Genomic DNA, 12,500 nt, shown 5'->3' on the forward strand with positions numbered 1-12,500 from the left:
GGAGATAATAATTTAATGGGACTAATAAACAGTGACTTTTCTTAAGTTAAAAGAGGGAAGTTTTCTAACCTATTCCCTCTTCATCAAAACTGGATCTATTTAAGAGCACATTCCTTGGATCCCTTTCACCATCACCTAAATCTTTGGTATCAGCCATCACAGATCTTTCTGACCCCTTCCCATCTCTATTGTCTACTTTATGTCTTCCTGTAGCCTATTGTCCCACCCAGCTCCATATTGTAAGATTCTATGCAATTCTATCTTTTCTACAAAGACCATCTAGTTCTATCCCCTCATTCCACCCAGAAATATGGTAATGGTAACAACGACTTGTTTCCCTGGCATTTTATAAAGCTCTTTTCCCACAATTCCACTAAACCGCCAATGTGAGGATGATCATTCTCAATTTCAAGATGAGTAATCAATGGCCCAGAGAAGGTCACATATCAGTAAGTGGCAGAGCGGTGAGACTGACTGTATAAATGATTGACCAACCAACCAAGCAATTGCCTGCCTGCCTCCTTGCCTACCTGAGGGTTTCAGGGGCCAGTGAGTCTGAAGAGGAGGCTTTATACTCAGAGGATGCTCTGCTGAGGACAACTCTTAGCCAATGATACTTAGTAAAGAGAGAGATGGAAGTCCTCTCCAGGGGCAAGGCTAGCCTTAGGCATCAGTAGAACTGGGGGCTGTCTGTAGGTGTAGTTCCTAATATACACTGGTTTCAGGGCAACTAGGTGGCGCAGTGGATAGAGCACCAGCCCTGAATTCAGGAGGACCCGAGTTCAAATGTGGTCTCAGACACTTAACACTTCCTGGCTGTATGACCCTGGGCAAGTCACTTAACCCCAGCCTCAAAAAAAAAAAAAAAAAAAAAAAAAATACACACTGGTCTCTGCCCTACCCTAATTGCACCTCTAGGGATCTGCTTCTGTGAGTCGTGATGTTTCCACCTTTCTTTAAAGTCAAAAGATAAAGAAGTTAGCATTTTGGTTACCTTGGATAACTAGGAACTCCAGGAACTCCCAAAAGTCTCGGAGGGGGAAGAAATGATGAGAAGAGGGAAAATAAATAAACAGATGCCAAAGGCAAGGACTTTTCCATTTTGCCTTCAGAGCCCAGTGGTGACACTGCTCCCACTGTTCTGTAACCTCAGGAGCAGAGGTATTCCTTCCCACCTTTGCCCTTGACCTCCTACCATTGGCCCATCCCAAAGTTGGCACAAGGATTTAGGAAGACACAGGTTCCTAGAATTTATGCAGCTTTCTCTGCCCCTAATCATGGCCCATCCTGGCTATTTTCTTGCTATATCACCCAGCCTCTTGGCGCTTCTGCTATTGGCCCAGCCTCCTGGAGCTGTGTGGTCCTGAGCGGTAAACACCCGCTCAGTCCAACATGCTCCAGACCTTCAGATCATGCTTCATCCCCCTCTTCTACTTCCACTCCTTGCATGGGGCATAGTAAATCAACACTACCATTATTTCTGCAAAGGATCCATTGAGTGACTCCTGTACATTAGAGTAGCATGTTAGACCCAACCTCAGAGTCAGGAAAACGTGAGTTCAAGCTCTCTGAGAAAACTACTCTGGGCACTCTGGATCCTGAAAGCTTATAAATTAAAAAGGAGGCTCCAGCGTACATTGGTAGAGGGAACTTACTCATCCTGGAGTTCCTCATGTCCATGAAATCCCCTACTCCTTGTCTAGTCCCTAGCTCTGTGACTTTACTCACCATCACTGCAATTTTGAGGGAAAAGCAACCTTTTCTAGCAATCATGTATTGTACAATACATAACAATACACGATACTTTCTAGACGTAAGTTCTTTGAAGCAGGGATTTTCTGTTTTAATTGGTGCCCCCAGAGCTTAATTCAATATCTGGCATGTCGTAGGTAATTAATAAATTCTCATCCACTCATTTATTCCATGTTGGTTGAAACTTTAGAGATTATCTACCACAAGCCCCTGTTGCCCTCCTTACAGATTCCCTGATGCCGAGAGAAAGTGCAACTATTCTAGCTTCCGATGCTTTGGAATCCAATGGTTCTGAGAGAACAGAGACAGTGGGACTTATATTCGCTGCTTCTCTCCAAGAACCCACCAATTTTTCTGGCCCTTCTCTAGCTGTTCCTCTCCCTCCACTATACACAAACTTAGTGAGGTCAGAAATCTCATGTTCAAAAGCTTACACTTCCTTTCAGTGAGGGGAGGAGATATTGAAAAAGAGGGCAAAACAATATTATCCCCAGAAAAACAGATTGATTTATATCTTCCTCTTTTTCCTCCCTTCCCCTTCCTGCCCTCCCAGCACTGGACTTCACCTTTCTTGAAAAAGTACATCAGCCTCTTGGGAGAGCTGAGAAGCAAGACTGCAGCTCTCCATAAAACTTCCAAAATTAGCTCTGCAATCTAGGTGACGTCTTTTCTTTCCAAAGGACTCAGATATAATTTTGTTCATTCTCCTGGTCTGAGAGAAGGAGGGAAGGATGAGCTATTCTTTTCTCTCTGAGATCTTTGCAGAGGATGGACTCAATGTCCAGCTCCTTGTGGTTTAAGGAGCTCTGCGAATCTAGGGTCCATGCTACAAAATCAGGAATGATAGAAGGGGGACAGAGAGAGAGAGAGACAGAGAGAGACAGAGAGACAGAGAGAGACAGAATTAGAGACAGAGAGAGGGAGAGACAGAGACAGAGACAAATAGAGAGAAAAAAAGCTTGTTCAAGGTCACACACAGTTTGTCCAGGATTTATGGTGGCCCCTTCCAGATTTTGAGCTGGGGTCCCATGACCCTCTAGTGCAGGAGGGCATTCTGTAGACTAGCACTTAAATCCATGCTAAGGCTCATCTTCCTGGGCTCCCCCAACCGCACCCCCCTCTCTCCCCCCATCTCTGTCCAGGAGCTCTGCCCTTGGGACACAATGAGTCACTCACTGCTCCCCTTCCTGCTGTGTCTTTCTGGCTGGTCCCTCATTCTTTCAGTTGGTTCAAGTTTTCCACCCACTCAGCAGTTCCCTGAAATATCATGGAATCAGAGAGAGTCAGAGCTGGAAGGAATCTCAGAATTCCTTATATGCAGTCTATTGATAAATCCTGATCAATGATACTTGGTCAATTCATCTCCATCCTTTCAAGCTCAGTTTAAAGGCCATCATCTCCTTTTTTGTTAAGTCTTCCCTCCAACTGGTAAAGAACTTTCTTCTCTGACCCCACCTCCACAGTTAATTGGTTGTTTGCCTATCTTTTATTCCTTTAGCATATTAGCTGGATGGTTCAGTGGTTGGAACCCCAAGCCCGGAATCAGGAAAACTTGAGTTCAAATCTGGCCTCAGATACTTACTAGCTGTGAGGTAGTCTTGGGCTAAACTTCAAATCACTTTACCCTGTCTGCCTCAGTTTCCTTAGCTATAAAATGACCTGGAGAAGGAAATGGCTAACTCCTTGCAATATCTTTGCCAAATGAGCTCATAAAGAGTCCAACATGATTGAAATGACTGTATAGCAACAATATAAAGTATTCCATATATTTTACTTATCAGTATTCATATCTTATTTTCCTTCTAGACTGTGACCTCCTTAAGAAATAATCTGTGTTCTATAACTTTATGTCTCCTCCGGAGCAACTGGGAAATATTTCTTGAATAAACGTGGAAATTCCGATTGGAGTCAGAGCCTAGATTAGGACTCAGGACTCTTGATTCTCAGTGTAGTCCTGTTCCTATTCCATCATACTGCTTACAGGTTTCTTTTTGCCTCTACCCATGTCCTGTAGCCATGAAATCAATTGATTTTTTCCATTCTGGTCCAATCCTAAGATTTCATTACCTTCCTTCATCCAGAACCCAGCTTAGCTTAGCCTAGTCTAGGAATTTGATTTTCTACCTTTCCCTCTGAATTTAGACCAGAAGAAGAGGGAGAGGAAGACCTGGAATTGGAAAGGGCCAAGGAAAGAAACTTCCCAACAGAAAAGTCTTCTCTAACATCCTAATTTTGGACAAAGGTCCAGGAACTAAGGCACTCATGATTCCCTTGGTTTTGGAGTGAGAGTTTCTGGCTCAAGGAAAGCTTTTTCCTCCCTAAAGAGTGGGAACATCATAGACCTGACCCATTGATCATTCCATACCCATAATCCACTTTATGGAATTAAGCTGGAAAAGTTCCGGGGAAAATGTCCCATTCTAGGCAATGGGACAGGAGACAAGGACGACTTGGTCCTTAGGGGAAAACAGACAATTCAGGAGAGCAACATGGCAGACTGCAAAGAGTAGCGTAGGGGAGTTTGGAAACTACCTCTTCTACTTGGTCTGTTTGACTTTGGGCACATTACTCAGTTTCCTGATCTGTAAAATATGATGGGTGAACAGATGATCCCTTAGGCCCCTTCCCATTTTAAGGTGCCTTCTGGTCCCAGCATTCTATGATCTATTCCCCTTTCCAGTCCTACTCATCTCTAGCCCAGCCCAAAAGTTACTCCCAGCCTTAACATGTTTTGTCTTAACATGATACATTTTAAAGTTTCTTCTAAGTCCAACATTTAATGTTCTCTTGTCCTTTGTCCTTCCAGTCTTCTAGACCCTAACAGTCTATGTTATAAGTTCCTTTCGAATACTAATAATCTAAGATTGGTGGCTCTATTTCAAAGGTCCCTTGACATAATCACGGGAGGTTTTCCCCTCCCTCCACTTCTCCACTAAAGTCTGAGATCTCCAGCTACCACCTGAAGCCACCCTCACCCTTCCTGTCCCATGCTGACTCAAACTCTGGCTCTAGGTGGAAGAAACCAAGGAAGGGACTTATAGGGCCTCAATAGTAATAGAATTTTTGGCCTCCTTACCTTCTCGTCAGATGAGGGGCTCCCTCGATGATTCATCTTCCCTTGATTCCCTTTTATTTGGGTTAAGGTGCTCCCACAGCTCCTTCCCTGGGCCCAGGGGATTTTTAGGGTCTGGTCTCCTGTTGAAGCTTGGCTTCCCAGTGCCCAGCCTTCAGAATGCAGCTGGGCCCCACAAGGGGGCACACCACTAGCCCCGAAATGGTCACACCTGTCTGCTGAGGGTCTCCCATATGGTCTCCATCCCTGCCTTCCCATTGATGCTGAGCGATTCTCCCCACATCTCTCAGATGCCTCCTGGGTACAAGAAAGAGGTCAAGAGGGGGTTGGTGGCGAAGGGGGGAAGAATTTAGGGAGAGGCCCTCCACGAGGAAAGGAGAGCTCCTGAGAGTGTTGGGCAGCCTCAGAAGCCAATGAGAATAAAGGAAACTCGGTAAAGGGAGAGGGGGAGAGGATTGAGGTATAAAAGGATGAAGGGGTTGGAAAGACACAATGAGTGGGTAGCAAGATGGAGGGGGAGTACTTAGCAAGGGAGGGAGAGATGTCTGAGGAGCAGGAGGAAAGGAGGAAGGAGAGAAAGAGAAGGGAGAGCGAAGGAGTGATGCAGGGAAAGAGGTAACAACAGAGAAAGGAAGAATGAGGGGGTGGGAAGGAGAGTGACAGAGAATGACTGTTCCACAGATGGTGACAGGGAGCCAGGGAAGAGGAGAAAAAGAATGAGGGGGTGTGGGAGAGAGAGAGAGAGAGAGAGAGAGAGAGAGAGAGAGAGAGAGAGAGAGAGAGAGAGAGAGAGAGAGAGAGAAGGAGGAGAAAGGGAGGGAGGGAAGGAGGGAGGGAAGGAGGAGGGGCAGAGGGGGAATGCAGAGAGCAGGTGCCTAGTGTAAGAGGATAGGAGGAAGGACAGAAGGTTAGGGAGAAGAGGGGAGGGAAGAGGAGAGAAAGGAGGAGGGGGCAGACCCTTGTTACCGGGGAGATTTCAGCCACCCACGCTGGGCCTTGGAGCTAGGAGCTAGTTAAAGTTAGAGAAGTGGGCCCATCGGCAGAAGGCGGTGGGGTGCCAGCCCAAAGCAGGCCCCCACCCCTCCAGCCTGCCCCTCGCCTGCTGCTGTGTCGAGATCCATGTCAGGCCATTTTCCAGGATAACATCTGTCACTCCCTCCTCTCGCCGCCCCTCCAAACCTTGTTCTCCCAAGAATTAGAATGGGCAGGTCCTGGGGGGAGCCGCTGGGTAGGATGGGTGGGAGGGAAAACCTCAATCGTCTACAAGAGAGCCCCAGTTCTATGGTCGAGAGATTACTAGGGCGAGAATTAATGCATCAGTATTCAAACCTTAGCTCCGGCTCTGACTATCTCGCTTCATTGGGACATTTTCCTTATCGGTAAAAATAAAGGATTATTCTCCGGGGATGTTTCAGCTCTAAATATTTGAGCCGAGCAGTTTCTTCATTTCATCTGCCTGGGTCTCAGTTTCCTCATCTGTCAAATGTGGGGTTTAGACAATGTCTTCTGAGAGATCCTTTCTATCCCAAGTCTACAAAGCTATTACCCTGCCTGTGACATTGACTTTCAAGTGACCTTGAAAATTAACACTTCACGTCTCCAACTTTCTATTTCCTCATGTTCTAAACCTATAAGCCTTTTCCTCCATTCTCCTCCTTGCTTCCCAAGGCCCCATGGGCCCCACTGTGTGAACGCGTGTACCAATCTCTGGATCTTCATCAGCTTAGATCTGTAGGGGCTGCTCCTGGGCTCTCTGGCCAGCCAGGTGGACCTTCAGATATCCCTTATCTCCCCTGTGATTCATATCCTTTGTTCCCCAAGTTTTTCCCTCCATTGTTCTCATCTGCCAAATTCCTGGATCAGTCCATAAATTTACCCATGGGGGAGAGAAAGGGGTACGGTGTATTTCCAAGTCTATTGGGAGGAGGTTCCCCAAAAGCAGGCAGGGGAACTGCAGAGTTTTCAGGCCTTAGTACCCATGGTTATACCTCAAAGGGTGAAAAACATCAAATGACCCCCAAGCAAAAGGAATATAGTAGTAGACTCTAAAGGGCTTGATTTCAAATCATCATCATTATCAAATAGTATTTATTAAGTACCTACTGTGTAACTGACCCTGGGCTAAGTGCTAGAGACAGAAAGGAAGGCAAAACCAGGGACCCTTCCCAAAAGGAGTTTGTAGTCTAATGAGGGAGCCAAGATGCAAACAATTAAAACATATAAGATATATACAGTACATATAGGAGATATATATATATATATATACATATATATATATATATAATACATATACATACACACATATATATAATATATATACATAAGTTTATACATATACATATGCATAAGTTATATATATATACATATACATATATGTGTGTGTATATATATAAGGGCCTTCCTTCTGAGATTATCTCGTGTGTGTGTATACACACACACACACACACACACACACACACACACACGAGATAATCTCAGAAGGAAGGTCCTTATATAGAAGGTAGAATTTGAGTCGAGGTTTGAAGGAAGCTAGACAAGCTGGGAGGAAGAGGTGGAGAGGAGACATCATTTTTGGCTATGATGTTGGGTAGGTAACTCATCTATAAAATGAGGAGAGAGGAAGGATGTAGCCCCTGCAGATGTAGCCCCTTCCAGCTCTAAATCTGGACCCAGAGACCATTCTTTCCACCAAAGCAGAGTGCAACCCTTCCAGGATTTGCTAAACTTTTTCTTTTCTTTTTTTTTTTTTTGGTGAGTTGAAAAAGATAAATTCCTTCCCTGGTAACCAATCAATCCTCTGATAATGAGCCTCTCTGACGGAGTTAGGTTTGTCCTTGGATGACAAGCACATTGTGCGTCATTCTGTTCTTATTTCTGAGCCTTTCTAGCTTGGTGGGCCATGGTACAGTAGGCCTAGCCTTCAAGGCCTTAAGGTCAACTGCACAATTCAGTGAGTCATCAAACAAGATCTCTAATGTAGAGCCCACAGAATAGGGAAGAAAAAGCTGTGGGGGTTGCAAGAAAGGCACTTGATCTTAGGTGCCTTCATTATCTCATCTGTGGAATGGGGATCTCATTATCTGACTTTCTGATGTGCTAATTTCACAGAGGGTTGGGATTATCAAATGACTTTTTTTAAAACTCTGAAAGAATTTAAGAAGTCAAGAGCACATCTTTGCAAATGTAGAGAATGATTATTACAAAGAATTCTGGGTGCATCCTTCTAGTCTCTGAGATCCTTGCCTCAAAGAGTGAGGGATCATGCTCAGGAGTTCTGGAATCAGCCTGGGTTCAAAAAACATCTTTGATGTTTATTCCTGGGCAAGTCATTTTACTTCCTTGTGGATAAGGGGAGGGTGGACTGAATGGCATTTGAGGTCTCTTCTAGCTCAGCATCAATGACCCTATGATCCTCCCTGGGCCTCAATTCCCATACCTGGAAAATGAGGAGGATTGGACTGGATGGCTTCTAAAATCTCTTCCAGCCCCAAAGCACAATCTGTGGATCCTGGGACAAATGATAGTTCCTAGTTCTGTGACCATGGACAGTTCCCTTGACTTTGCTCCATATTTCATGAACTATAAATGAGGGGGTTCAATGAAAGGGTCTCTGAGGGCTCTTCAAGTGCTAGATCTCTGATTCTCTGATTTTGAGTGATTGTTATCCATTCAAAAAAGTTCTTACCCGGAGTCCACGAACCCCAAAAGGAGTTAGTGGAGCTATTTCAATGGTTCTGTGAACTTTAAAAAAACCATATTTTTATGGGTGAATTTTTACAAAAATAATCTATCCAGAATAACAGAAGAAGTAGAATGTTTAAATAGCCCTATCATTTATGAACAAGTCATAAATGAGCTCTATAAGGAGCAAAAATATCTTAATAACTATCTCAACAGAAACTGAATTAAATTAGAAGCTTCTTTTAGACAGAGAATGTCTTTTGCCTGTTTTTTTTTTCCCCTTTGTATTCCCAAAGCTATGCTTGGTATGCTGTAGGCACTTAATAAGCATTGGTTATTGTTTAACAGAAGAATCACTTTCCTTTATAATACTAAGTATTTTATTTTATGCATTTAAAAATTACTCTGGGAAGCATTACTAAAATGGCTTATCATATGCAAAAAGAGGAAGACTAAAAAAATTATTCTCCAGCAGCTTCTTTAGACCACTTCACTACTCCAAAGTACCATCTTTCTTTTTGCTGTAGTTCCAAAGCTTTCCTTTTTAATAGCACCCTCTAGGGTTCAAAAGGGAGGACAGCATGCTCCATGATTTGAACCATTTTGTCCAAGCCTCTGAAGTTTACCCTTCTGGTTATAGATTGTTTTCTGGCCACTGCTCTGCAGAAAGCTGCAGATAATCCAAAGACAGGTTCAATTCTAGTATGGCTTAGAAGAAAGCAAACCTAACCTGGAGTTGCAAGGACAGGATTTTATCCCCTGACTTCAACTAACTTGCAATATGACCATGGGCCAGTCCAATTTCTCCATCTTCCTGTATAGGGAAATTCATCTCCTTTGGGGAAGACCCTCACTTCCTTCCTTTGTAAAATGAAGCAGTTGGACTAGATGATGTCCAAACCCCTTTCTGAATTATGTGGAGCTGATTGGGATGGGAGTAAGAAGGAGAGGGATCTCGAGTTCCTTGCTCTCCTTTTTTTCTTCTTCTTTTTTCTTTTTCTTTTTTTCTTTCTTTCTTCTTCTCCTTCTCCTTCTCCTTCTCCTTCTCCTTCTCCTTCTCCTCCTCCTCCTCCTCCTCCTCCTCCTCCTCCTCCTCCTCCTCCTCCTCCTCCTCCTCCTCCTCCTCCTCCTCCTCCTCCTCCTCCTCCTCCTCCTCCTCCTCCTCCTCCTCCTCCTCCTCCTCCTCCTCCTCCTCCTCCTCCTTCTTCTTCTTCTTCTTCTTCTTCTTCTTCTTCTTCTTCTTCTTCTTCTTCTTCTTCTTCTTCTTCTTCTTCTTCTTTTTTTACTAATACCCTAGACACTTCTTTCACAGATGGATCAGTTCACACATCCCAGTCTCTTCATCTACCTTTTCATGATAGTTGCCATGGGATATGACCTTATCCCCACTTGATCTGATCCACATCCTATTAGAAGCTCCCTGTGGGGCTGGATTTTCTCTTTGAGATCCAAGACCTGTCTTTCTCTAAGGATTTGAGGTTCTCCAGAGTTGGGGATTGCAATCCCCATCCAACTTAGACTGTCCTCTTCCTGACCCCCTCTTCCCAGGATAGGGGCTATATTTGCTCCCTTTAGAGCAGGGTCTCCCCACAAAGCAGAAGCTGGGTCTCCTTCAGTGGATTGGGGGGTCAGGCTGGGGAGGGGAAGTTTGCCTCCCCCACATAAATAGGCTCTCCTCAAGGACAAAACTTGCCTTCCACATCAGTCTGGGAGCTGCCTAAAGGCAGGGATTCTATCTCCACTAGAATCAGAGGACTAGGTTTAAATACCCCTTGGTTTGCTTAATGCCTGTGTGATCTTAAGCAAACCATTACCTCAGTTTCTTCACCTGTCAAATGAAAAGGTTAGATTCATGGTCTTTGAGGTTCCTTGCTGCCTTAAGTCCAATGCCTATTCTTAAGAGCAGAAGCCTTCATACCAAAGGTTTCCTGAGCATAGGGAAATCTGTGTCTCCCATCAGATGATGAAGTCCCCTGGAGTCAATAACCATCTTCCTGTAAGATTGGGAGCTCCCTGAGAGTAAAGATTGCCTTTTTGCTTACTTTCTCACAGGGTTTAGAATAGGGTGCTTTACCCAAAGGGAGCACTTAGTTACTAGTTTATTTGGGAGCAGGTAAATTATCCTATTCAAAATTTGAAAGAGAAAGAGACAGAGAGAAAATGTATGTGGAGGGGGTAGGGTGTTGCATGGCTGTCTAAAAATAGCCATCTCTGGGGACCCAGAGCTGGGATAGCTGTTGTGTGTGTGTTAGTAGGACATAGTGAGCCCCATCCAACAGGGGGGTCCCAGTTTGTATGACCCCACTGCCTTTCATCTGCTCCCAGCTCAGTGGGTCCTGCATCCATCCCCGGGCCCAGTTGTTTGTCTCCTATTTGCTAGTCAGAAAACTGCAGGGCATACAAGAGACTGCAGGGTGTGCATCTAGCTTGTGACTCATGCTCTGGTGGCTCCCTCTGCTTCAGTCTGAGCAGGCACGTGCCTGTACACACACACACACACACACCACACACACACACACACACACACACACACACACACACTCAGGCTGTACCTCAGCCCATCTCAGTTTCCTCATTTCTCAGGCTCAGTTCAGATTCTGATCCACACAGGAGCACCTGGCCCATATTCAGATCTTCAGCTCAAGACCTGTCCTACCTTTGGATCTAGAGTAAGGGGGAGGGACACAGTGGAAACAGGCTGGGATTGAGATGACTTCACATTGGAGTGGGATGATGGGAGGCTGGTCACTTTACTCTTCTGAATTCAGTTTTCATATCTTTGAATGGAGAATTTTTGAAGATGACAAATTTAGGTTCCAAGGCAGGCCAATCTCCCTCTTCTCTCTTCTTCTCCATCTCCCCAGACACAGAGAATTTTAGAAGCTTTCTGCTATGTAATGAAATGTTCCCTAGATACTGAATCAGAAGATCTGAGTGCAAATCATTACAAGCTATGTGAACTGGACCAATTCTTCTTTGAGCCTCAGTTTACTCATTTGTAAATGTCCTAAAAACATTTCTACTCCCTGCCTCATAGATAGGCTCTGATGGGAATAACATGTAAGCATGTGAAAGCATTCTGTAGACAGCAGAATATGAATATCAAAACCTATTTGTGTGGGTGAGGGAAAGATCCATTCATAAATGTGGCCTTCAAATCACAGGTAGGCGGACACCTATGTTGCCTTCCCAGGAGGCCCAGCACTTTGCACGGGACTTGAGCTATTCTTAATAATGATGGCGTTTCCCATTTCTAGGGATTTTTGCAGGTGTGGAGACCATTTTTCATCCAACAAATGTTGTGAGCAAGTGAGAGCAAAGATTCATATCCCCATTTTTTCTTTTGCTTTTGTTTTGTTTTGGCTTTTTGCTGAGGCAATTGGAGTTAAGTGACTTGCCCAGCATACTCCCATTTTTACTGATGAAAAAAAAATGAAATCTCAGAGAGGGAAAGGGACAAATCCACAATCACAGAGTATAAGCAGAAGAGCTCAGAGGTCCCCTGACTAGGAGCCCAGGAACTGTTTCTTCCAAGATTTTTATAATGAGTTTTACAGAAGGGGGGCGGGGGGAAGATGTTTCCCTCTAGTAGTCATCTAGTGCATCTCTTCAGGGCATTTTCAGGGAAGACATGGACCTTAGTCCCTGAGGGGCTAAGGAGCACTTTTTACCTGCTGTAGGTTGTTCATAAAACTCAAGATACCATAGAAATGAGAGTTATACTTTTAATTATGGCACTTTTTTTTTTTTTTTTTTTGCTGAGGCAACTGGGGTTAAGTGACTTGCCCAGGGTCACACAGCTAGGAAGTGTTAAGTGTCTGAGGCTAGATTTGAACTCAGGTTCTCCTGACTTCAGGGCCGGTGCTCTATCCACTGAGCCACCTAGCTGCCCCTAATTTCGGCATTCTTGACTTAGCAGCTTGGAGATCTGGATCTGAGTCCTGGGTTTGCCCCTGACTAGCTGTGCTATCCCACTAAGGAAGCCAAGGTAACT

At 44.6% G+C, this 12,500-nt stretch overlaps 1 protein-coding gene across 1 annotated transcript in view; it reads right to left on the reverse strand.

The window, feature by feature from the left end:
• The window catches only part of SSTR3 (somatostatin receptor 3), a 9,461-nt gene extending 3,713 nt beyond the window's left edge, over positions 1-5,748 (reverse strand). The window contains exon 1 of the mRNA XM_074271615.1: positions 4,829-5,748. The gene's annotated coding sequence lies outside the window, so the exon portion shown is untranslated. The remainder of the gene's footprint in view (positions 1-4,828) is intronic.
• Between the last annotated feature and the right edge of the window lie 6,752 nt (positions 5,749-12,500).

The sequence above is a fragment of the Sminthopsis crassicaudata genome, chromosome 5, assembly GCF_048593235.1.
Source record: "Sminthopsis crassicaudata isolate SCR6 chromosome 5, ASM4859323v1, whole genome shotgun sequence".
NCBI classification, from domain to species: Eukaryota; Metazoa; Chordata; class Mammalia; order Dasyuromorphia; family Dasyuridae; genus Sminthopsis; species Sminthopsis crassicaudata.